The sequence below is a fragment of the Macaca thibetana genome, chromosome 5 (genome assembly GCF_024542745.1).
Source record: "Macaca thibetana thibetana isolate TM-01 chromosome 5, ASM2454274v1, whole genome shotgun sequence".
NCBI lineage: Eukaryota > Metazoa > Chordata > Mammalia > Primates > Cercopithecidae > Macaca > Macaca thibetana.
The window spans coordinates 35,279,091-35,303,710 of NC_065582.1; the positions used below are offsets into that span (position 1 = coordinate 35,279,091).

The window sequence follows — 24,620 nt, forward strand, 5'->3', positions numbered from 1 at the left end:
CTGCCCCATCCCCCCACCAAAACCTACACACACACACTCAGATGCATCTGCACACCCATTTTAAAGAAAGCTTTTCCTCCCTGTGACTACAGGATCCCAGCATCCAGCCTCCTTCGGGCTGCGAGATGATGCCAATTAACGGCCCAGATCTAACTCATCAACATACTACAGAAGGCTCCTGTGTTACCTCACAAGCTGAGGGGACAGGGGCAAAGAAGTGGACTCTCATGGGGGACTTGCTGTTTGTCTGAAGTCCAATCTACTCAGCAACGTTCTCAGGTCCAGGGGCTGGGAGAGGTTCTGTGGACACTTGTGGCAGACGAACTGATGGTCCTGGCCCATTGTGGTAAGCAGAAAGTGACTGAATGGGGATCAAGCAGCATCTCTCGCAAGGTAACTGTGGCCTTGGCTTCTAAACGCCTTAGAAAGGCTGGAGTCCAGCACAGCCAGTGAGCCATCTTCTCTGTGAGAGGCTAGGAAGGGAACACGGTGCAAGGAAAACACCAGCCCAATGACACATTGGTCTCGTACAACTGAGCCAAGAGCACCTCTCCCTCTCTTGGAGTCCACAAGGGAGACTGTCTCATTCCCATCACAAAGATGAAGACTTCACTTTGCTGAGGATGCCAAGCTAGTGAGGTGGGAAGGCAGCCAGAGACACTGCAGCCCACCTGTGACGCCGGCTTGGGACACAGAGTATGCCAGAATAAAATTCTACAGTCCTCACTGCAGGAAAGAAACACAGAGTCCTTGCGGAGAGAGGAAGGAGTACAGGTGTCCTGCCCAACATGAGATCAGTGTGAATTCAGTGCCGCCTGCTGAGCAAGGTCCCAATCCTTGATGCTGAAGCCTTTGCTGCCGTTGACAGCTAAGAACGCTGAGGGTAGACACAATGTTGCCATGCTCATACTTGCAGAACTTGCTGACGATAAGTGGGCGGTTCTCATCCACCTCCCACAATTCACCAGCACCTGAATCAGAAGCCGCTATGATACCTCTCTCCTCCCCCAAGTGAGGTCAGTCACTCCAGCCTCCATCTGGGCTCCAGCAGAGCAGAAGCTTTCTTTGGGGATGGCACAGGGGTCCTTAAAAAGGCAGAGGGGGCCGGGCTCGGTGGCTCACGCCTGTAATCCCAGCACTTTTGAGAGGCCGAGGCGGGCGGATCACGAGGTCAGGAGGTTGAGACCATCCTGGGTAACACGGTGAAACCCCGTCTCTACTGAAAAAAAAAAATGCAAAAAAATTACCCGGACATAGTGGCGGGCGCCTGTGGTCCCAGCTACTCAGGAGCCTGAGGCAGGAGAATGGCGTGAACCCGGGAGGCGGAGCTTGCAGTGAGCCAAGATCTCGCCACTGCACTCCAGCCTGGGCAGCAGAGCGAGACTCCGTCTAAAAAAAAAAAACAGAGGGACCCGGCCCAGCAGTGACCACTGAGACTGGAGGACCCGGAGCAGGAGCAGAAGCCCCCATGGGACCGGTACCGCGCAGATTCCAAATACTTTCCATGAAGGCCGGTGCGTTAGGGGTCGGTAGGGAAGACGGATTTCCTTCGGCATCTCCATGGTTCCAACTCCAACCTGGATTCTGGTCTGGTAGCAACTCCCACGTGCTGCACTGTTTGTTTTTGGTTGTTGTTGTTGTTTTCCCCTTGATAGTAGCCGTCCTAATAGGTATGAGATAGTATCTCATGGTTTTAATTTGCTTTTCCCTGGTGTTTAGTAGTGCTGAGCATATTTGTATGTGCTTATTGTCCATTTGTATGTCTTCTTTGGAGAAATCTCTATTCAAGTCCTTTGTCCGTTTTTAAATCATGTTGTTTGGTTTTTTTTAATTGGTAAGTTGTAGGATCTCTTATCTATTCTGGATATTAAACCCTTATCAAATATATGATTCGCAAATATTTTCTTCCATTTCATTCGTTGCCATTTCATTCCGTTTATTGTGTCTGTTGGTGCACAATGATTAATTTTTATGTAGTCCAATTTATCTATTTGTACTTTTGTTGTCTGTGCTTTTGGTGTCAGGTACAAGAAATCATGGTCAAATCCAGTGTCATGAAGCTTTTCTCCGATGTTGTCTTCTAAGAGTTCTATAGTTGTAGCTCTTCAAATTTAAGTTTTTAATTCATTTCGAGTTAATTTTTGTATATGGTGGTACTTACGGGTCCAACTTTATTCTTTTGCATGTGGATATCTGTTTTTCCCAACACCATTTGTTGAAAAGACTGTCCTTTCCCCATTTACTGGTCTTGGCAGCCTTGTTGAAAATCATTTGACTACATATGGATAATTTATTTCTAGGCTTTCTATTCTGTTTCATTGGTCTATATGTCCCTTTATGCCAGTACCACACTATTTTGATTACTATACCTTTGTAATACGTTTTGGTATCAGGAAGTGTGAACCCTCCGAAGTTGTTCTTTTTAAGATTGTTTTGGCTATTCTGGGTCCCTTGAGATTCCATGTGAATCTTAAGATGGATTTTTTTTTTCCGCTTAAGCAAAAACATTAAGATTTTGATAGGGATTGCATTAAATTTGTAGATCACTTTGGGTAGTACTGACATCAAAGCTGCCATTTTTGGTGATATAGGATCACTCTTGATTTCAGAATTTTTATCCATAGTTGACAAAACGAGATAAGGAAAACAACCATATGTAATGAGTTTCCAGAGATGTGAATATCAAAATATCAAAGAACATTCACTCTGTGTCCTCAGCTCAGGAGTCAGGCTTCTAGTTTCCTTTCTAGAACTCATTCATCTTTTTTACCCCAGCCTGCCTTACTTGTAACAGAACTGGATATGAGCATTCCTGTAAGAGCGCTTACAGAAATTCAACATGTGAAATGTTTTAAGCACCCACACTACTTTCAGTTCCAGAGAAAAAGGACTTTTGAGATGATAAGTGGCAAACAACATGCCCACTCTAAATGTAAACTCCGTCCCTTGCTTTCTACAGCAGTAGGCCTTTGCCCCCAAGGAACTTCACATTGTCCATTTCACATTTGATTTTTATTTCTTCCTTTCAGGTTTGAAAATCTGAACCTCCTTGGCAAAGCTAACTTTTAAATATATCATTATGAGAGAGCCTAATTATTTTTTAGAACCTTCATGGTCATTTATTTTTCTTAAGGGCCATTCATTTACCTGTTTCATTCACTTAGATTGAACACCCATCATGATTTTCAAAGTCATTTTGAAATAATGGAAACCCTGCCCAGTCCTTTAAAGGAAAGAGCTTACTTTAACAGATTTTGAGGGGTATCCTAGCAACCAGTCCATAGTGAAATTTATCAATTTCTTAAAGGGAATTTGCACTAAATCCATGAAAAAGACACTTCAATTTTAGTTTCTTAGGTCCATCTTTTCTACATTGTTCCAGGGATTGGACTTGATTAGATATCTTCACTTTTGAGACTTCATTTAATGACCATTGAAAACATAGTTGATGTTCTTCCACTCAGCGTAGCTCCTTTCATGCCATTGGACTCTACCTGACAATAGATAGATGGATACATAGAGAAATATTTCTAAGTTGTATAAGTATCCCAAAACTTAGTGCAAAAATTGAATACATATTTGTGCTTTTTGTTCTTATTTCTGTACATGCAAAAATACAAGGCAAAATCTTGATCCCAAGAAAAGCCAAGGCTTGGAAAGCATATTCATTCATGCCAATCTTGGCTTTGCTGGGTGCCATGAATGAGAGAATATTTATTTGGTCGTGCTTTCAGATATTAGTTGTTTCCAAGCTGCAAATGTTTTAAAAAAATTCTGAACGCAAATCAAAATAAAAATTTTCCCCAGGTATGTAGACAAGTCAAGCATGAAATAGCATAAACAGAGTATATATTCTGCAAGTAGGATTTAAAATTGAGAAGGCTATTAAAATTAAATAACATTAACAATTCAACTCTAGATAACCCAGGAATAATGCCTGCATAGAAAATTCATATGGGTGAGTGAGACTTATTCTCAGTCTTTTTGCTATCTTGAAAAGCAAAATGAAATTGTTCTGTGCATTGGTCTATGGGATTTAGAATTCATGCATTGTTTACAATACAGTCATTTAGTGTTTGGCTAGATAGAAATGGACATTTGTTTAAGGACATGCAGGTATAAAAAGTATATACTTGTTTTAATTAGTACTATGATAATTTAATTATAGGGAGAGAATTTACATAATTCAGCTGGCTGACTAATGTTTCCTTGATATGTGCTGGTGAAAAAATGAATACTTTAAGCATTTAGTAGCTGATATTTACACTGATAGCCTATTTCTGGCACAATACCCACTAACACAGTTTGAATTTATATAGAATATTTTTCCTTTCAAAATATTAGGTATTTGGCCAGATGCAGTGACTCACACTTGTAATCTCGGCACTTTTGGTGGCCGAGGCAGGCGGATCATTTGAGGTCAGGAGTTTGAGACCAGCCTAACTAACATAGTGAAACCCCACCTCTACTTAAAAAAAAAAAAAAATGACCTGGGCATGGTTGCTCATGCCTGTAGTCCCAGCTACTCAGGAGGCTGAGGCAAGAAAATTGGTTGAACCTGGGACACAGAGGTTGCAGTGAGCTGAGATCACACCACGGCACTCCAGCCTGGGCGACCTCTGTCTCAAAAAAAAGAAAAAAAAAAAGTATTTAATAAAGATTTGTTTTGTTTATTTCACCATACTAATTATTCTTTACCGTCTTTTTATCTAAATGTACTCTGAATTATTTAAAATTTTATTCTTTCAGTTATTCTTTGAGCTCTTTTAATATTACTTTTGCTTTTTTCATCATGTTTGCTTATTTTTTATTTGTTGCATCTATTTTTAACTAGCTAGTTTGAAAGATTATTGTTCTTAAACATTTGATCCTTAGCTCATTGAATCCTGCTTTATTTGTTTTCCTTTATCTTTGGTTTCCTGAAAGGAGTCAGGTTATTATTAGTTTTTGTTGGCCACAAGGAAGTCTGAGGGGGTGACAGCAGCAGCAAGGGCTCACACCAGGGAGGTGGGAAATGTTGGAACCCATCCACTTCCCTGGTATGGTCCTTCTCCTTTGACTTCTCTCATCCCCAAGGCCATCAGTGTTGATTCTCCAAAGAATCTTAGCCAGTGCCATTTAAGCATCCCCCACAGGCTAAGAAGGCTTTACAAGGCAAAATTGTCTTATTTATTCAAACAGCACACTTGGATTCCTATCACCTTAGGCAGTCCTCAATTCACAACTCCCAGAACAGCAATTACTGACTGAATAGCTGTATGCTGACTTTATGCCCTATATCTGCTGTAAATTGGTTGTTTGGAACTCAGGAAGCATTTTCCAGAAACATTCCCATTCTTGTGTCTGGGTTCCTAGGTCAGTTGGCAAAAGCCCAGAGAATCTAAACCAGTCTGACTCTTCCCCTTTTTTCTTTTATTAAAAAAAAAAAAAAAAAAAAAAAAAAAAAAAAAAAAAAAAAAAAATCTTAGCATACTGAAGTCTTTTCTGTATATATTTACAACAGTCCCAAGGAATTGGGTTTTTATTGAGTAAGTTTTAAGCCACTCCTTCCAGGGTTAAATGAGGTAATGGGAGAACTAGACAGGGATGGCAAAAATGAGCACAGAATGTGAGCTGCAGTCTCAGATGGCTGTTCCTGGAGCAAATGTGACAATTGGAGAGTAATTCCAGCACAGGGGACTGAGGACAGTGGAGGCAGAGATAAGCACAAACACTTGCTGAGTGAAACTATCAAATATGTGGGGTACTTGGGATGGAAGTATGGACACAGAGACCAACGCATGTCTGTGTTTTATCTTCAGCAATGCTAAACAGATTTATGGGCACCTCACTAAAATGGACTATGTGGGAGATCCTCAAGGGATTCCAGAGAGTAAGAGATGTCAAATGGAAATTCATGGTATAGAACTTATCATTACTAATGGTTTTACTCTCAATCTTGATGACCTCCAAACGGTTTTTCCTTAAGATCTTAAATTTCTCAATCTGCAGCTCTCTACTGCCACCATGGTGGCAGGCATTCAGCCACTGAACTGGAGAACTGAATACTGAAAGAAGCCAAGACTAGCACAGTGGTGTTGTAATACCCTTAATTAAAAGAGAAAAGCATTAAATTACATTAAAAACAAAATCGTGGGCTTTTGTTTTGTTTTGTTTTGTTTTTCGTTTTCTTGAATGCTGATGATTAAGGAAAGGAAAGTCTAATTAGAGGAGGATAGAGAGATTTGGAATGGGACTTGTGGCTGCTTTCAAGTGCTTTGAAAGTTGGTGGCATTGATTCCTTTTGAACTTTTTTCTTTTCAATGTTTTTCTGTGTGAGTCTGGATTGTTGCCCTCCAACCCTCCTGCTCTTCCCTCACCACACACACAATCTTTTAGTTTGGCTCACAAATGAAACAAAAATGGAACAATAAATGAGAAACAAGAAAGGTGGATTCCTGAGATAAAGTATCAGAGAGGAAGAAAGTGAAAAGGATCAAAGGAGATATTGAGGGAGAAGATTTCTCAAAGCAGAACTGAGAGAGTAAGGAGAGAGACAGAAAAGGAGATGAGAGCAAGGGAGAGAAGAAAGCAAGGGACAAAGGGAAAGAGTAAGGCAGGGAGAAAAAGGGGGAGAGAGAGGTGCAGAAATAGCGCAGCAGATTCAGTGAGGATCTGATGTTAGCAATTTCAGATGGGGCAGAGAAACTTTTGATCTCACAGTTCTTTTAGCTAGTGCTGTGGACCTGCAAGTGCTTGGTTGAGATCAAAGAAACCTGGAATCAGAACAGCTTAAGGACTTCGTTCTTATCTCTGGCTTCACATTAGATCCACCCAGGGAGTTTTAAAAGCCACCTAGACCTGCCTCACCTCCCAGAAACAGGGACCAATTGACCTGGGGAGTGGCTCGGACACCAATATTTTTTAAAGTTAACTGGGTGGTTGTAATGCCCAGTCATGGTTGAGACCCTAGGCAGGTCTGCAGACATTGAGGCAGTACAAAACTGGCTTTGTGTGCTTGTGGGATGCTGTTTGTAAGCTAGTTGTCACCCTGAGGAGCTTGTCTACATCTGAGTACTTTTAAAAGACTAGCTATTCTAACAAAAGAGGACCCCTGGGGTGCTCTCCTGTGCTGAACTATTTCTAAGGAGTATGGGCTCCACAAAAGCCGTGGATAACCTGAAAAAATATAGCATCTATGATAATTATCAAATAGGTTCTTTCAACCATATTATTCTTACATTATAAATTCTTTCATTCTTTTTTTTTCTTGACACAGAGTCTCACTGTTGGCCAGGCTCCCAGGCTAGAGTGCAGTGGTGTGAACACAGCTCACTGCAACCTCAAACACCCAGGCTCAAGCATTTCTCCCACCTCAGCCTCCCATGTAGCTGGGACTACAGGTGTGTGCCAACATGCCCAGATAGTGTGATTTGTTTGTTTGTTTTTTGTAGAGACAGTCTCATTATATATTGTATTACCCAGGCTGGTCTTGGACTTCTAGGCTCAAATGATCCTCCTGCCTCAGCCTCCCAAAGTGTTGAGATTACAGGCATGAACCATCACGCCTGGCCAAAATATTTCTTTGTAAAATAACTTGTTCCTAGTCCCCTTTTTGGTGGCTCTTCTGCTGCTCAGATATACAAAGAAAGAAAGCTCTTTTGCTTCAAACTGTCAATTAATATAGGCAAATTTCTCAAACATTAAAGAATTTTGCAGCTGGTCAATAAAAAAATTACTACAGCTGGATTTTTAAAGCAGGGGCCAAGAAATTTGAAAGAAAAGATCCTTATTAACTAGGATATTATCATCATTATTAACAACTACTCTTTAATGAGCACCTACTGTGTACCAGGCATCATATTAGGTGAGTTAGAGAGGAAATGTCATTTCATGCTGACTACTCTCTATCCAAGGTTTAAATGTTGTTGACAGTGATTACAAGAGCTAGTCGAACATTTAAAGGAGTTTTGTTCACATTCCCTGAGAAGTCATTGCAGTATAATGGCAACTTTGTCTGGAAGTTAGAAACCTAAGAGACCTATTCATTTCTCCAAGTTGTGGCTCTTTTATTATTAAATGTGTTCAGACTGCATGATTTTGTAAGTTTATGAAAATCATGGTAAGAATATGTAGTTGGATAAAACTACGAGCTGTTGGGTGCAATACTGATTTATTTCTGGTGCTTTGCAATTTCCATTTCCATTATAAATGTCATTATTTTGATTCTCACTCAGCTCCCTTGTGAGGTAAGCAGTATAGATATCACCTCGCCATTTCTGGAAGCAAGCCTGGGAATGTTATTTTTTCTTAAGAAGTACTACAGAAAGGGCAGTCCGTTTTTTTTCTTTCTTGCAGTGTGAAGCAGTGGGAAAAGTAATTGAAAGGTTCTATGACTGCTAAAACAAATATACAAAGAAATGTAAAAGCTTGACTTTTTCACTATGCATTGCAAATATTTTACAAATTTTCATTTTATAGAAGAAAAAAATCACGTGAATTGTTTCTCTCTAAAGTACTCTCCTTGAAAAGGCAGTTCAGTCTCCTAGCAACCAACACTTCTCCAAATGAGAAAAATGTCTGGAGGAAGGGAGACACTACAATTACACAATGAATAGAGCAGAATTCTCATGAGCCTGGAAGAGACTCATAAAGGGCATCTTAGCCCATTTCCATTTTCCCAGTGTCAGCTTTGGGGATTCTCAGAAGCTCCAAACAGAATCACCAGCAAGGTCAAATGTAGTGGCTTACCTTATGCCTAGGCCTGGTACTGGGGCCTCTTCCCTCCCACCCCCTTGGAGCTTTGCTCTTTATAACCTTAAGAGTAAAATCCTCTGGAGTAGTGCTGTCAAAAATGGCAGCTACTAGCCTCATGGTTTGAGGGGGGAAACCAGTATTTTCTCTTCTACACCCCCAACAACACTTCTGGTCACCAAAATGTGTAGAGCTTTTTCCTATGACAAGCAATTCTCCAATTCTCTGAGGACACCAACTGGATGTCCTATGATTTAACTCAATTCTGACACCATTTACCTGGAGATAGTATCTGATCCCACAGGTTAAGGACTCAGTCCCCCAAGAAGGTCCCCCACTTCAGATGTCAATCACAAGTAGTGAGCCCCGGGTTGCCCATAACTTCCGTCTGACTTAGCTGATAATAACAGGTCCTCTCTGGCAAGGGCAGCTCACGGAACTCAGGAAAACAGTTTACTTACAAAATTACCAGTTTATTACAAAGAATACAATTTAGGTACAGCCAGAGGGAAGAGATGCCTTGGGCGAGGTACGGGGGAAAGGATGTGGAGCTTTCATGACCCCTCTGGGCCACTGTCTCTCACAGCACCTCTATGCATTCACCAACCCAGAAGCTCTTCAAACCTCATCCTTTTGGGTTTTTATGGAGGCTTCATCTTGTGGGTGTAATTAATCAAATCGTTGAGCACTGGGATCAACTCAACCTTCAGACCCTCTTCCTTTCCAGAGGTGGGGGGATTGGAGCTCAAAATTCCGACCTCTAATCACGTGGTTGGATTCCCCAGCACCCATTCCCCTAGCCTGAGGCTGTCCAGAGCCCCCAGCCACCAGTCTGAGAGACTGGTGTATATAGAAAGACATGACTACTTCAGAGATTGCAAGGGTTTTAAGCGCCATGTGCCAAGAAATGGGAAAAGAAGACCAAAATAGTATTTCTTATCATACCATACATGGCTATTTAAATTAAAAGACTGAAACTTTAATTACCTAAAATTAAATAAAAAAGCAGTTCCTCACTCACACCAGCCACATTTCAAGTGTTTAATAGCCACATGTGGCTAATGGTTGCTATATTGGACAGGTCAGTTTTAGAACATTTCCTTCATTCCAGAAAGTTCAATTCTGCTCCAGAGGCTGCTCTGGAGAGCGCCCACAGATCAGATTTGGATAGAGAAATTTCAGGTAGAAAGGGTTTGGTTGTATGAGGGGCATTGAAATTGCCTCTCTGAATTTTACTTTCATCCTTAGATTTTTCTCACCATATTTACACATTAGTTTTTTTTTTTTCATATAGTTCCATCCAATTGAAAAAGGAATTTTGAAAATTGGTAAGTTAACATTATGAATGCAACTAAGAGTTGCAGAGGGCAAGAATGGGAGAGGACAAGTACTTTGGGACAATCATGCAATTGATGTTTTCTGTAAATTTAAATCTGAAAGTTTATGGTACCAGTAGGAGCAGCAGGTCACTAACAATAAAATTCTACCTCAAGATAAGTTGATATGGGATAGTCTGAAAGTCTTAGACATTGTTGTTTTTTATTCCATTTTTGGTTTGCATTGTTTGGCCAGCACATGAGCAAATGCTGGCATTCATGTTTGGGAATGAATACGAATTTCAAAAGATAGAACAGGATTTTCTTCTGGATTTCCTAGTCTTCTCTTTTTCTTTCTACTTATACACCACGTTAATAAGCTGCTTTGATGCCCTATGCACATGAAATAACTCAGTGCTTTGGAGGAGAAGATGAGGCAGAACTGGACTGTGGTGGTCCTGTATTCTGAATCCATCTGGACTGAGACCCTGAGAGGACCCGGGTATTAGACATCGGTGGAACCACCTTTGCAAAATTATGACAGCAAGAGAAATCTGACATAGTTGATTCCATCTTGCTTCTAACTTCAGAGCTTTCCTCAGTCATCTCTGGGCATAGGCCAAGCTAACTTTGGAAGGAATTTAATTTATAGTTTAACCTTAAAGTGAAGATGATAATACCCCTTCCCAAAACTAAACTGCCTTTGTAAAACTAAAGAAAAGCCACAAGGTTAGGCTCATGAGAAAGGGTCCCCAATTCTGCGAAGACGTAGATGTAATTAAACAATAACTAACCATTGTTCCAGAGGTCACAAGGTTTGTAACTTCTCCAATTCCTCCTATAGATAACATCGCTATTTGTAGAACCTAAGATTGGCCTTTTGAGATGTTTTTCTGAGATGTTTTTTCTGCATTTCTGATGACTGGCTGTCTCCACATGCACCCTCATGACTCAGCCAGTCCTGTGGTCCCACCCAGAGGTAGACTCAGTGCATGGGACCATTTTCCACACACCTATAATTGCTGCTTCAACTAATCAGCAGTACCTATTCCCTAGCCCCCTGCCCACCAAATTATCCTTGAAAAACCTTAACTCTGAGCCTTCAGGGAGACTGATTTAAGCAGTAACTCTGATTCCCTCTTGACTGTCCTCCCATGGATTAAACTCTGTCTTTACTGCAATGCCATGATCTTAGTGAATTGATTTTGTCTGTGTAGTGGGCAGAAAGAACCCACTGGATGATTACATAAGGACCCATCAGTGAAATATCCAGCTCAGGCCACTGCTAGCACAGATCCCCCAAATGGAGCCTTAGCTCCCACATGGCTGTGGGAGCCAAGCAGTCAATATGTGCCTGTCAAAAATGGATGCACTTATTCTCTTTTCTTTTTTTTTGTTGTTGGGACAGGGTCTCCCTCTGTTGCCCAGGCTGTAGTGCAGTGGTACAATCAGAGCTCACAGCAGCCTCAGTGTCCTGGGCTCAAGTGACCCTGCTACCTCAGCCTCCTGAGTAGCTGGACTACAGGCATGTGCCACCACACCCAGCTAATTTTTGTATATATATATATTTTTTTGTAGAGATAGAGTTTCACTATGTTTCCTAGGAGGCTGGTCTTGAACTCCTTGGCCCAAGCAATCCTCCTGCCTCAGCCACTCGAAGTGATTACAGGCGTGAGCCATCACACCCAACCTGGATGCTGTCATTTTTGATGGCAGTCTGTGTTTTCCTGGAGGGAGGGGCATCCATGAATGCTGTAGCAGAGAACTCAGCTGAATCCATATATCATTCGTCGAAGAAATTTCACATCACAGTTTTTAATTTTAATTCCAGGACTCTCATAGTTATGTCCACATTTATAAAAATTTATTCTGTGCTTCCACAAAGCAGTTCTAAGTTGTATTTCTTCCTCCATAAAGTGAACATTATTTCTTAAGAAAATATTTTTACAGATAAGTCTCTGGAAGTCTTAATTTTAGAAAATGTATGTCAGCTTGAGAGGTGAGAATAGAGCAAAACCAAGAGATACCTGAGAATTTGACTTAGTGTATAGAAGTGTGGCTTCCTAGGAAATGGCCAAATTTAAGGGCTCTGTGATCTCTTGTACCCACAGGGTGCTGGGCAAGACATGATGGAACAGCTATGCCGAAAGGGAGGATGTTTACTGACATGCTCAGGGAGTGATATAGCACCCACATTCCTGCCCAAGGGGAATCAATCCCAAATGAGAATCCAAGCCAGAATTGATCCACAGCACTAGTGAAGGTTTAAAACATTGCTCTTTCCATGTGGCTGCAAAATACAGAAAGCAGATCATGGCAGAGCAAAAAACAGATGCACAGAGTTGGTTGAGTGTCTAAAAGTTTCAGGGTCATGATCTTGTTTCCTTAATGACTAGAGCCAGCAGCCGGTAATCCAGAGCACAGGGAAGCAAGCAAAACACACCTTCCTGGAAATCAGTGACTAGATCATAATAAAAGGGGAAGCGTTTTAAACATTCATTAGACTCAGATTGGTAACTTTCTTTATTTTTATGCAAATCAACCTGCAAGCCCTATTTTGGCCCAGTGGTAGAAAATTAACTTTGCCAATTCAACAAAACTCAATTGCTTCTGGTTTGAAATACAGTCAGGTCGGAATTTAAACTTAAGAAAATATTTCTGGGGCCCTCCTGCTTCACACACACACCTAGACATCCACGCATGTTCTTCCTGCGTCTGGAATCTGAGGAGTAGCTATTTTTTTCTACTGTGGTTTATAGTATCACACCGTCCACTCTGAAACTGCTCTCCTAGAGCTCTATACAGGAATTGGGGCATGGATTTCCCAAACTTTTAAATACTCAAAACAAATTTGAGGGTTCAATATTGCCTTGTTCTGGGGCTAGATGCTGGGGATGAGGTATGGGATGGGGAAGGGCAGTGAGTCACCATTTTATTGGTGTCTAAATGCCTTTGCTCTCTCCTTTCTTTTCCATCCTCCCTCCAGTCCTCCAGGGACAGCTGCTGTCTGTCCTCGGTGTAGAGGGAAACTGTTTACACACGTGTACATTCTTCCTCTCCCCGTGACTTATAGCATGCCCAAAGCCTCCAGTGCTCCACTGTCTAGCTCTCTGGAAACACAAATCTTTGTCTCTCTTAACAAAGCCAGCCTCCTGCAAATGAATGCCTTGCTTTCTTGTTTGTTATTTATGTTAGAGATGGGCAGAAATTAATTTAGCACTTTAATTGATGTCTTTGTTGTAGGTTTTACCCACCTTCCTCCTGGGAGCAATGAATGCTTTTGATTAATTGTGTGCCAATCCCAGAGGCCACTAGAAACTACTAGAATCACAGGGAATGAATGAAACACATTAGTTACAAGGTCAAATATAATGCTATAATGATGATAATGATGATAACCATCATGTGTTGAGCTTTTATTATTTGCCATGCACTGTTGTGAGATCTTTCTTTGTCTCATGTAATCCTCAGGCCAATTCTGTGAAGTAGACACTGTTCCCATCATAAATTATTTTTTTTTTCTTGAGATGGGGTCTCCCTCTGTCACATAGGCTGTAGTACAGTTGTGCAATTATGGCTCACTGCAGTCACGGCCCTCCTGGTTCAGTGATCCTCCCCCACCTCAGCCTCCTGAGTAGCTGGGACTACAGGTGTGCACACCCATGCCTGACTAATTAAAAAAAATATATATATATATATATATAATTTGTAGCGATAGGGTCTCACTTTGTTGACCAGGCTGGTCTCAAACTCCTGACCTCATGTGGTCCTCCCGCCTTGGCTGTGATTCCAGGTGTAAGCTACTGTGCCTGGCCTCCCATCTTACTTTACAGATGAAGAAATTTCCAGTCTTAGGAAGGAGAGGACGTGTGACCAGCATTGTCCAGCTGGGAACTAGAGGACAAGGGATGCGAACCTCCGTAATCTGACTCTGGGACCCTTGTTCAGAGTCACCCACCATATTCCTTCCTCACTGAGTGTCATGAATATCCCCCAAACTGCAGAAGAACTAAAACAATTATCAGAGCATTTCCACCATATTGTGTTAACTATATACTCTTTCACACTTTCAAAGGAAGATTACTTCCATAATAAAATCTACCAGAACATTCAAAAAGAAAACGTTCTTCAATTGATCTTGCCCATATAAGGGCAAATGATGTTATATTGTCCTTAAATGAAAAAAAAAAAAAGCAAACCAGTGATGGAGATAGCCCCAAAAATGAAATTATAATGCTCCAGAGGCCATATTTGACTTGGAAATGCCTGAGCCAGCACGTATTCTAAGGGTATGTGCATTTTCAGGAGGGGCATGCACTCCTGGTTTCATGTACTCCCTGCTATCTTAACCTTGGCTCATTCACACATTTATATTACTCACTGGCTCCTGAAGAGAGTTGAATTGCCATTAATTAATTCATCTGTGTTATAGGTATAAATGCAATGTATTAGATCCTTGTCATTTGCAGATCTACTTTTTGAAGTGTGTGACCTGTAGCTCTTTTAAACTTTGTTAAGTACAAGTTTTAAATCCTGCTCAACATGTCACACAGGGCCACAAATAAGTGAGCCTGAAACCACCAGAACTCACATCTCCAAGTTTTGTTCTGCAAACATAAAAGAAGATTTTTTCTGTGTAGTAGGGGTTAAATCATGAACTATCAAAATAGCCATACATGTGGATATGTATAAACGTCCTGCTGTATGCTAGTAAGTATAAAATAATCACCTATCACAGCCATGCAAGGTTTAATCTAGACAATATTCAGGAGCAAGGCTACCAGAAATCAACACAATGAAAACACCAAGAGTGGCTCCAAGAAACAAAGTATGTTACAACTTAAAAAGACAGCCCGAAAAATCAGTCTGGGATGTTTTATGTAGCAAGAAACAGCTTCAAATACCTAAGCAGGCCCTGGGGGCATTGGGGAGTGGAAGAATCAGTTATTCTTAATTACATCAAAGATTCATGGAGGATACTTCAAGTTCAGCATGTTTTATTTAAAAGGCAGAATGTGAGTAATACATTAAAATATATACACCAAGAATGTACTCTAAGTCATAAAGGATATTTTCATGTGAAATGGGGCCAAATATAATTATATGAAAATTTTGCCCAACTCCCTTGACAATACTGAGTTAGACAGTTTATTAAATCTGCATATCAGTTCTGTAAAAAAAAATTTAAAAATAAGACAAAACGCTTCTCTATCCATATGGCCTTTGTGAACTGTCTGCCTGTGGGAGATTTGTTACGTGTGAGAATGAAAGTGCAAGAAGGATCCAATGTGAGAGAACGGAGTGCCTTTCCTGTAGTTTTAGGGAGAGGACTGTGCCCAACATGGGGCCACCTACTAAACAACCCTTGGTGTGTGCTTGGTGCATGACTGGAATGCTGACTTATAGCATTTCCCCATTTTTTTTTAAAAGCTGAATTTTCTGCAGGTAAACCAGAAACATTTGGGTACTCCAGTGAAGTGATGTTAAACATGTTCGTGCATATGTTGAGGGCAGGGCAAGCCATCCGACCATGTGTTATCACACACTGCCAAAAGCAGATGGTTGGAGTTATCAAATCCACCTTACAGACTCAAGACAATATCTCCTCTTGTCCACAGGATGGACATAAGATTTTCCAATATCTCCATACAAAGAAATTCTTCCAGGGAATAGTTTCCCCAAGGCAGGCAGAAAATGAAAGCCCTTCCATCTGAATGATATTAATTAGCTGCTATCTCCACCATGCCTGGTCTATCTACTGTTTACACGTGATCAAGAATGTGGGAGATGGCTAAATTTCAGCACAAAAAAAAAAAGAAATATGGAAATTAGAGAAGTCAAAGAATGGCAAGTTGGTTAGTCATTTGAGTTTTAGAGCTATTCTGGGGCCTGGGAGTCTCAAGGTGCTATTTAAACTCAAAGACCATTTGGAAGTTTTTTTCAATATTCAAGTTATGTGAGTTTCAATATTTATGCTGAAGTTAATATTATAAAGACGACTCTATCTTGCTTGTGGAAGAAAACAAAGAAAAGTGGTTAGTTACATGGTTTACCACTCAAGGCATTTGAGAGCTTGCCACTTCATCGTTAGTTTGTGCGGAAGCTGTGCTGGGAATTTTATCCGGATGGCAAATGGCCGAACATGGAAAATTAGCATTTCAGATGAACATCTTGTGCTCAGAATTGAAAACCCATCAGGACATGTAGGCTCTGGGCCCCAAAGGCCCTCATCTGGATAGAGCATCATTGACCACCTGGAGCTAAGCCATCTTTACCTCTCTGCCTTTGCAATCTCTACTTATTTGTTTCCTCCTTCTTGTTTGCTTATTTCGGCTTTCAACTCTACTGGGCATAAAATACTTGTGTTTTGTCCAGGGCTCAGTAGTCATGAAAATCTCAAAGTTTGACTGCACCACAGTTGGGGGTGTTTAATTAAGACTAGACACCATCCTAGAATTTCTGTGCCCACCAGACTTGCATTGTGATATTCCAGCAAGTCAAAAGGAGCAGACAACGTAGCTAAGTGGAACTGATATACATGGAACATGGGCAGAGTGAAAGGAAAAGAAACACATGGATTTATTCTGGCATTTGCCAATTGGCTGGTCATAATCTTCACTGTGGCCAAAGTAGGTCTCTTTATCGTGAAAACTTAATGTTTTTAAATGGCAAAGTTCCTTATGGAGCCTCAGAAGGATACATTGCATTTAAGGAGACAATGTTAATTTGTTTCAAAAACTTAAGTGCATGGAGATGATGACCAGATCAATGCCATGATTTCATTCTGAAAATTCTTTTCTGTTTATTGCCCTGAGTGTGAATTACAGTGTGAGGCTGTCCAGCCCTGCACTTGCCCTGAATTCTGTTCTGTGTCACAGAACCTGCTTCATCTTCTTCCTTGCGAACACAGCTTGCTGTAGCCTCGACCTCCTGGGCTCAAGCAATCCTCCTACCTTAGCCTCCTGAGTAACTAGGACCACAGGGCCACTCCACCATGACTTGCTAATTTTTTATTTGTACTTTTAGTAGAGATGGGGGTCTCCATATATTGCCAGGCTGGTCTCAAATTCCTAGGCTCAAGTGATCCTCCTGCCTGAGCCTCCCAAAGTGCTGGGATAACAGGTGTGAGACAGCATGTCAGACCTACTTCACTTTCTTACAACCCAAAAACTGCAAACAATTTCTAGGATCAGTGAATTTTAAATTCACACCTGTCTAGCCTTGCCTCACCTTGTCCATTTTCATTCTTTATTATAATAATGATGGGGGAGGAGGACTGTTTAAAAAGGAAATGCAAAGAGAGCAGCTAAGCCAAGAAGTAAATCATGAAGTTTGCTGTTTGGTCAGTTGGCCAATCGTTTCTGTGATGAATCGACTTAGACTTAATTTCCAATATTGATTTATTTATAGGGCATGAACTGGTAATTAGTTATTGACTCTGAAAAACAAATTATTTACAAAGCATATATTCTGTGATGTCTCATGATACCAGTGAGTTTTGGAATGACCAATGACTTTTCAAAGCAGCTAATTCTTTACCTGTGCACAAAAGTCTCCAGTGGCTACTAGGCTGCTTATGAGAAATCCAGGTCTAACTCATTTGAAAACAATCATTCTGAGAACAAACCTTAAAATATAAGCTAGTCTATGTGATGAAATAATAGTTAAGAAGTAGAGTCAAAGAAAGGAAGAGGGCTGGGTGTTGCGGCTCTTGCCTGTAATCCCAGCACTTTGGGAGGCCAAGGTGTGTGGATCACTTGAGCTCAGGAATTTGAGCCAGCGTGGGCACCCGTTTTTACAAAAAATAAAAATATTAGCCAGGTGTGGAGGCTGAGGCATGAGAATTGTTTGAGCCTGGGAGGTTGAAGTTACAGTGAGTCATGATCACACCACTACACTTCAGCCTGGGTGACAGAGTAAGATCCTGTCTTGAGAAAGAGAGAGACAGAGAGAGAGAAAGGAAGAGCTAGATGAACCTGTTTTTGCAAAGCAATATCAAAAGGGGTTTGAATAAATATGCTTTACATTTCCTTTCGGCCTCATCCATCTTTTCGATGCCCTGAGTTGCCCTGAACCTATTTATTATTGGTATGCCACTAGACAGAGGTCACTTCGTCTCTCTGCACCTCCATTAGTCTTTTATTCAAACCCACCTTAAAAATAGCTCAAGAGTATAGAATATGTCAATGTTTCAAGATGGAATTGACATTTCAAAATAAAATGACTGCTTTCAAAAACATTAGAAACATTTTTGTCCACTCTTAAAGTCATCATCGTATCTGCTGTTAATTTGTTTACTCATTAATTCTCTCCATAAGCAGCTCGTGAGGACTTCTTACATGCCCTGTTTTGGGTTTGTATTGGCAAATAGCCTCAACTCACCACTGTCCTAATACAGTTGACAGCTATAGTCTGGAGCACATACCTCCTAAAAGTAAAAGGCTTAAAAAAGTTCTCTGGGCTTTAAAGGACCTGAACCTGAAGATGGCTTAAATAAGTGTGTCCTTCAGTATCTTTAAATAATCTGGTTGAGGGAAATCAATAAAACTCTACAAAAGAGAGTCACTAAAGGTAGACACTAAAGGTAAAGTTTTGTAAATTTGAGTTTCTAGCAGTAAGCAAGTGGCTGTTAGTTTTAAGGCCTGGAAAGAGGGACGGGTCAGGGAATCTCTCCAGTTCTCAGCTCCTCTGTTTATAAACATATGTATAAAGGGAGGACCACTGGACTTTTCACCTACTCTGTGATCACAAGGTGGCAGTATTTCTGAACTTTGCTGCTGTTGTCATTTCAGGTAAAATGGAATTGGGCAGAATTGCTGCAGGGAAGCCAGAATAAATTTAGAAGAACCTTAGCATGTGAAATAAAACCAACCAGAAAATAAAAATAAACTGATTATTTTCCACATTTTGTTACTTTACATTTTTGGAGGCATAAGCCTATGCCTAGGAGTTAAAGGCATTTGAAAGGCTACAATTTAGTGACATCTTCTCAAACTCTCACATAGTGAGAGCTGGTAAAGGCCTGGGGAGGATAGGAGGGTGATGAGCCTGGGAAGTGAACTGAGGTCTGATCACAAAGGACATTGCATGCAGGAATAAGGAGATTTGACTCTAGCCCTTAATGGGAGAGCCACTGAAGGCTTTTAAAACAAGAGGGGATGGTAGTGGAAATAATCAGATTGCCTCTTTGGAAAGATAACTATGAAAGTATTTAGTAGTTTTTCAGTGGGGGGAGGGAACATGTTTAGTATTGGAGGTAGGCTGACTTGTCAAAAAGCAATTCCAATCATTTAAACAAGACCTGATTATCCAGATTCAAGAAATGGTGGAGAGATGGAGAAAAAAATTAAATAAAAAATATAGTCCATTGGACTCAGTGAAAGAAAGGAAGTTTAGGAGAGAAAGTGGTATACCAATGGGGCCTGTTAAATATCAGGTGGAAAAGATTCGTCATCCATTGAGAATTAGGAATTCACATTTGAGGGAGAAAGAGGCTGTGTGATCTTAAAGTCATAGATTTGAGTACTGTTGGGGTCTAGGTAGGAAGCTGAAGCTAAGAGAGTGGGCAAATGAGGGGTGTCAATAGTGGGGACACCCCATCTCTTAGCAACATTCCTTAACATCCTTGGCACCTGGTCCTTCTGAGGCATCATCCCTTCAAATGATTTTCCCCCAAATTATAATCACTATGGTATAGCAATATTCTTCTATATGGCAACTAATATTTTCTGAAACTTATATAAATATTGAATACACGCATCTTACAATTGCCTTTCTGTAAGCTGTGTGTATGGGCATCTTGATTAAAATTTCCTGTTTGTAATGATCTGGAAACATGTAATCCAAATAAAAGAGACGTGTTTGTCAGGCAAAAGCAGTTTTAAGGCAAAATGTGTCCCCCCCCAGCCCAGCCCCCTATAACTTTACTTTGGCTTTTACCCAGTTACTAAGTTTAAAGCTATACCTGGACAAGAAAAGGAGAAGAGAAGAAATCCAGAGAAAGTTGTCAATCCTACCTGGGTATCAGTGGTTCTTAAAACAAAAACCACACAGGCCAGGTACAGTGGCTCATGCCTGTAATCCTCTCACTTTGGGAGGCTGAGCTGGGAGGATCACTTGAGCTCGAGTTTGAGACCAGCCTGGGCAACACAGTGAGATTTTATCTCTACTAAAAAGATAAAAATAAAAAAAATTAGATGGGCATGGCGGCTCATGCCTGTAGACCCAGCTATTGGGAGGCTGAGGTGGGAGGATCACTTAAGCCCAGCAGGTCAAGGCTGCAATGATCCATGATTGTGCCACTGCACTCCAACCTGGGTGAAGTGACACAGCAAGACTCTGTCTCGAAATACACACACACACACACTTGGGTCTTGTCTGTGGAGATTTTGATCCAGCAGGTCTGAGGAACAAAAACCAAGAGAGAATGGTTTTATGTAAAAGCCACAGGAGAAGCATTTAAAAGAGAGACTAGGAAACCCTGCCTAATGCAGCAGAGATGCTAACTATGAGACAGATCAGACAGTACCCTAAATATCCCTAAACCCATGAGGTCCTTAGGGGGGCTGCCATTGGGGCGTGAAGGACCAGATCGTTTGCTGAAGTGAATTTGTAACAGTGGTGAAGGAGGTTCTTATAACTCAAGGAAAGGAATTTGTTGACTAAAGCTTTGTTGAACAGCGGTGGGGACCCATTTGGGATTGGAACCTATAGATTTAAAATGATTTCAGTTTGCATGAATTCATAAATTCAGTCAATGTTGTTGTAGGCACTGAGGACAGAGAAGTGAATAAAATTTACCAGAATCATACATTTTAGAGAGAAGCGGACAATAAACAGGTAACTCAACAAAGATGTTCATTTTAGAAAGTGGTAAGTGCTGTTGCAGGAAACAAACAGCAGTGGCGAGACACAGAAGGAAAGGAGAGTTACCCACAGGAGCAGGTAGCATCTCAAGGAAGGCCAAACAAAAGGAAAAACTTGTTTGGATTAATCCAAAAGGATGTGGGGAACGAGGAGGCTGTGGAAGGGGATGATGCCTTGGAAGGACTAGGTGCCAAGGATATTAAGGTATGATGCTAAGAGACGGTTGAAGCAATGAACTCTGTTAGCCAGATTGGATATTAATGAAAGCGAAGCTGTCTTCTAAGTTCCATAAGTCTTTAGTCCCACAGCATTATTTGTCTTCTAATGTAATTAATTTTTGTTACCTACCTCCTTACTAGATCCTGGGTTCTTCCAGGGAAGGGACCTTCTCCACCAGATTCTTCAGATTCTTCCTTGAATTCCTAATACAAATACTTCATAGGTCAGGATGGTTTCCTTCTGAAATCCCAACTGAAAATATTTGACTCTCACTCCCCCTTGTGGTACTCTAATATACCCCAAATGATCTTCCTCATGTGTAGGGAGATGATAGGGTCCTCCACAACCCCAGGTAGCTTGTTTGTCCAGACAAATGAAGAGTAATGTTAGAGAAAATCCTTAAAGATGACAGAACGAATTCAATGGTTTAAACTGCTTATCTTGATTTGATTTAAAGATTTCTGGGAGAAAACAAAGAGATCAGGAATGGATGTAGTATTTGGAAGCTCTTTGCAAGAAGCTGGGAAAACAATTTTTATCTGAGTTTGAAGAAAAAGGGGTTAAGATGATTTATTATGCTGTAATGTATTTATTCAATAATATAGAAGATAATTATGTCTTTGTCTACCCTGAGACTTTCTTCTCATTGTATTATGTCTCTGCGGCAAACTCAGCTCACATGAGGAAACTTACATGCATTTAGATACTTTACCTTGAGAACAGCTTTGTAGTTTGATAGTCAAGCTCTCTAACTCAGTCATTCTGTTAAAATGTCTTTTATTTCAAAAATCTCTCATCATAAGTTAAAAAATGGTTATCTCTAAAGAAAAAAACCTGTAAAATGTAATAAAATTTAATTACATTCTGTATCTGCTTTTAACTGCTGTATCTTTAATGGCTCTATCAATCAAATAATCCAAGGATTAGATATTATACATGCTAAAATTAACTAGATTGGGGCTTGTAAGATCTTATGTGCTTAAATCATGGCTCTGGACTGTTCTGGAACTTCATTCCAAACTGGCAATGAAAACTCCCTCTGACAATGTGCCCTTAATGTTCCAGCTGCTCATAATTTCTCTCAATTTCATAAAGCAACACCCTATTTCCCTTTACGGCTGCTAAATCTAAACACAGATACTAAAATTTTCCTTCAAAACTCTTATTTGGAATTCTGAATGCATTTCTTTCATAAGGAGTGTTTGATAGAACCAGCCTAAGTTCTGGTTCTAGACAGATTGGGCAGGTTAGTTTTTTTATCTCTCCTCTATCCAACATCTACTCTCCAGCATCCTTATTTTTGTATCTATCACTTTCTATAAGAGACCATGTTCTTTCACACAAAAGAACACTTTTCAACAGAATTAATACAATTTAAAAACAAAGTTACAGAGTAGTTTTGTAATACCATCAAAAGGCTTCTAAAATAGTGTGAGTTACACATCCCAGCTTAATGTTGTAAAGCCTTGAATTGTGATCCTGTCTTAATTCTAAATAAAGCAATGTGGGCTCTGCTTCTTCTTCTTAATTTTTTTAATCTTTAATTTTTAAAAATCAAAGTAGCAGGAGGCACTCATTTACATTATAGTTTATTGACATTATATTTTAGTGGCAAGAACAAAGTCATTTTGATATAGGGCAATTTAAAATAATTGCTCTTCTCAGAAGGAAAATTAGTTGGCCTGGTGGATCAGCCTATTTAGGCAATATGTCTCCATATGTCATCTCGCTGCTCTCCACACCACCTGCTTGAGTTCCCATCAGGGACACAGACCGATGAGATCACTGCAGCAAGCTATAGATCTTGGGCAAGTTAACCAGTCTGGTTTTGCTTGGTAATGAGGAGAGTGTCTCTGGAAAATAGGAAATTGGAATCTGTCACCTCTCAGCAAACTGATGAGTGATTGCTATTGTTTTGCATCTCTGAAGGGTTAGCACAGTTTATTAGCTATTCTTCAGCCCTGAGAGTTCAGTGTCACTTTTATTTTACAGGCAAGAATCTGAGAAGTGTGTTGTGCAGCATAATTGTTAAAAACGAAGTGAAAGTGAGCAGTTTCTCTGTGAGTCTTAGGACACTAGCTTCACCTGCCTTCAGCAATATTAGTGATGAGAAGGGGAGGAGAATTTCAAGGGGATATTGGCTAGAGCATAAATCAAAACACTCTCTGGAAGTGACTCAAAATGCTTTTTCCCTTAGGAGTGATTCTAGTTCCCCAACTCCTGAAATCAAAATTCAGAAACACCAATGAACAATGTGACAAAAAAGGTATGGCAAAAATTTTAATAATTCCTGATTTTGATTAGAAAGACATGTTTGGGTTTTAGAATGAATTATTGAAGACCAAAACGGAATCAGAATTATCTTAGTAAAACCATTTTTTTAAATTAAACAAACTTGCTGGAGAGAAGGTTTCAAGTTATTAGTCATTGCTTTATTTTATTAAAAAATCTTTAGATAAAGTAATACTTCTTTTGATGAAAAACTATAAATTACAGACTTAGAAAGACTTTAAAGTATTCAGTTCCAAGCTATCATTTTGTTTGAAGTTACTAGGTAATGAATAACTGTTACCACTACAACTGAAAGAAAATATGTACTTTCTTGATAATAGTCCTACTAAGCCATGTTTTCAAACTCCAAGTCATGACCACTTAGTTGATCCTGACTAGCATTTTAAAACTGAAAAATAAATAAATGAATGAACACCAATGAAAAATAACAATAAGAATTAAGAAATATCAGGATATAGCTCACACTGGAAGGGTAAGTAAGATGTCATGAAACGATTGTTTTAATTACATTGTATATGTATATATGTGGCCTATGATATAAAATATATTATTTAAGGTGGGTCAGAAAAGTTTGGAAACCACCACATTTCCATTTGAGTACGAGGACATGAAAAGAAACAGATTCTTTGTGTACACACTAGCAGGTTCCCACTTCTGGAGCCAGTGACTCCCATTGAATAGATTTCATGGCCCATTATACAGCACGTAGATTTGTTTCCACAGTCGGGATTTATTTCTCTCCACAGTACAACCAGAACCCCATTTTCTGGCTGTGGGTCAAGCCCTTTGATTTAAACAGAACCTTTGTGTCCTTGACTCTCTCTTTCCCAAAGACTCTATTCTCTCCCTCTGATAAATTATGGCTAACTCAATATTATCCCCAAATCACATCTAGTTAAAGTTTGGACAATCATGATTGTATATTATTTACATAGAGTATCTTTAGCCTTTTAAACAAGACTGTTGTGTTGTGACAGTTTTTTCTTCCTAAAAAACATTTTTATGAAGACATAACTTTGAATAATGCATTTAAATCAAAGAAAAACTTCATCTTGACATTGTTGAGAGACACTTTCTATGAAAGGAATATGCCCAAATTTCCAGCAGGAACTGATCTCTTGAGATACTGTTGGCTGGAGGCAAAAACTGATGCTGTGATAATTTCTGTCTTCTTTTCAATGAGAACGTAAATGT

The 24,620-nt window shown here is 40.1% G+C and overlaps 1 pseudogene; it reads right to left on the bottom strand.

Annotated features, from left to right (window-relative positions):
* Positions 1-259: 259 nt before the first annotated feature.
* LOC126954379 (methylosome protein 50-like) overlaps positions 260-24,620 on the bottom strand; it is a 32,333-nt pseudogene continuing 7,972 nt past the window's right edge.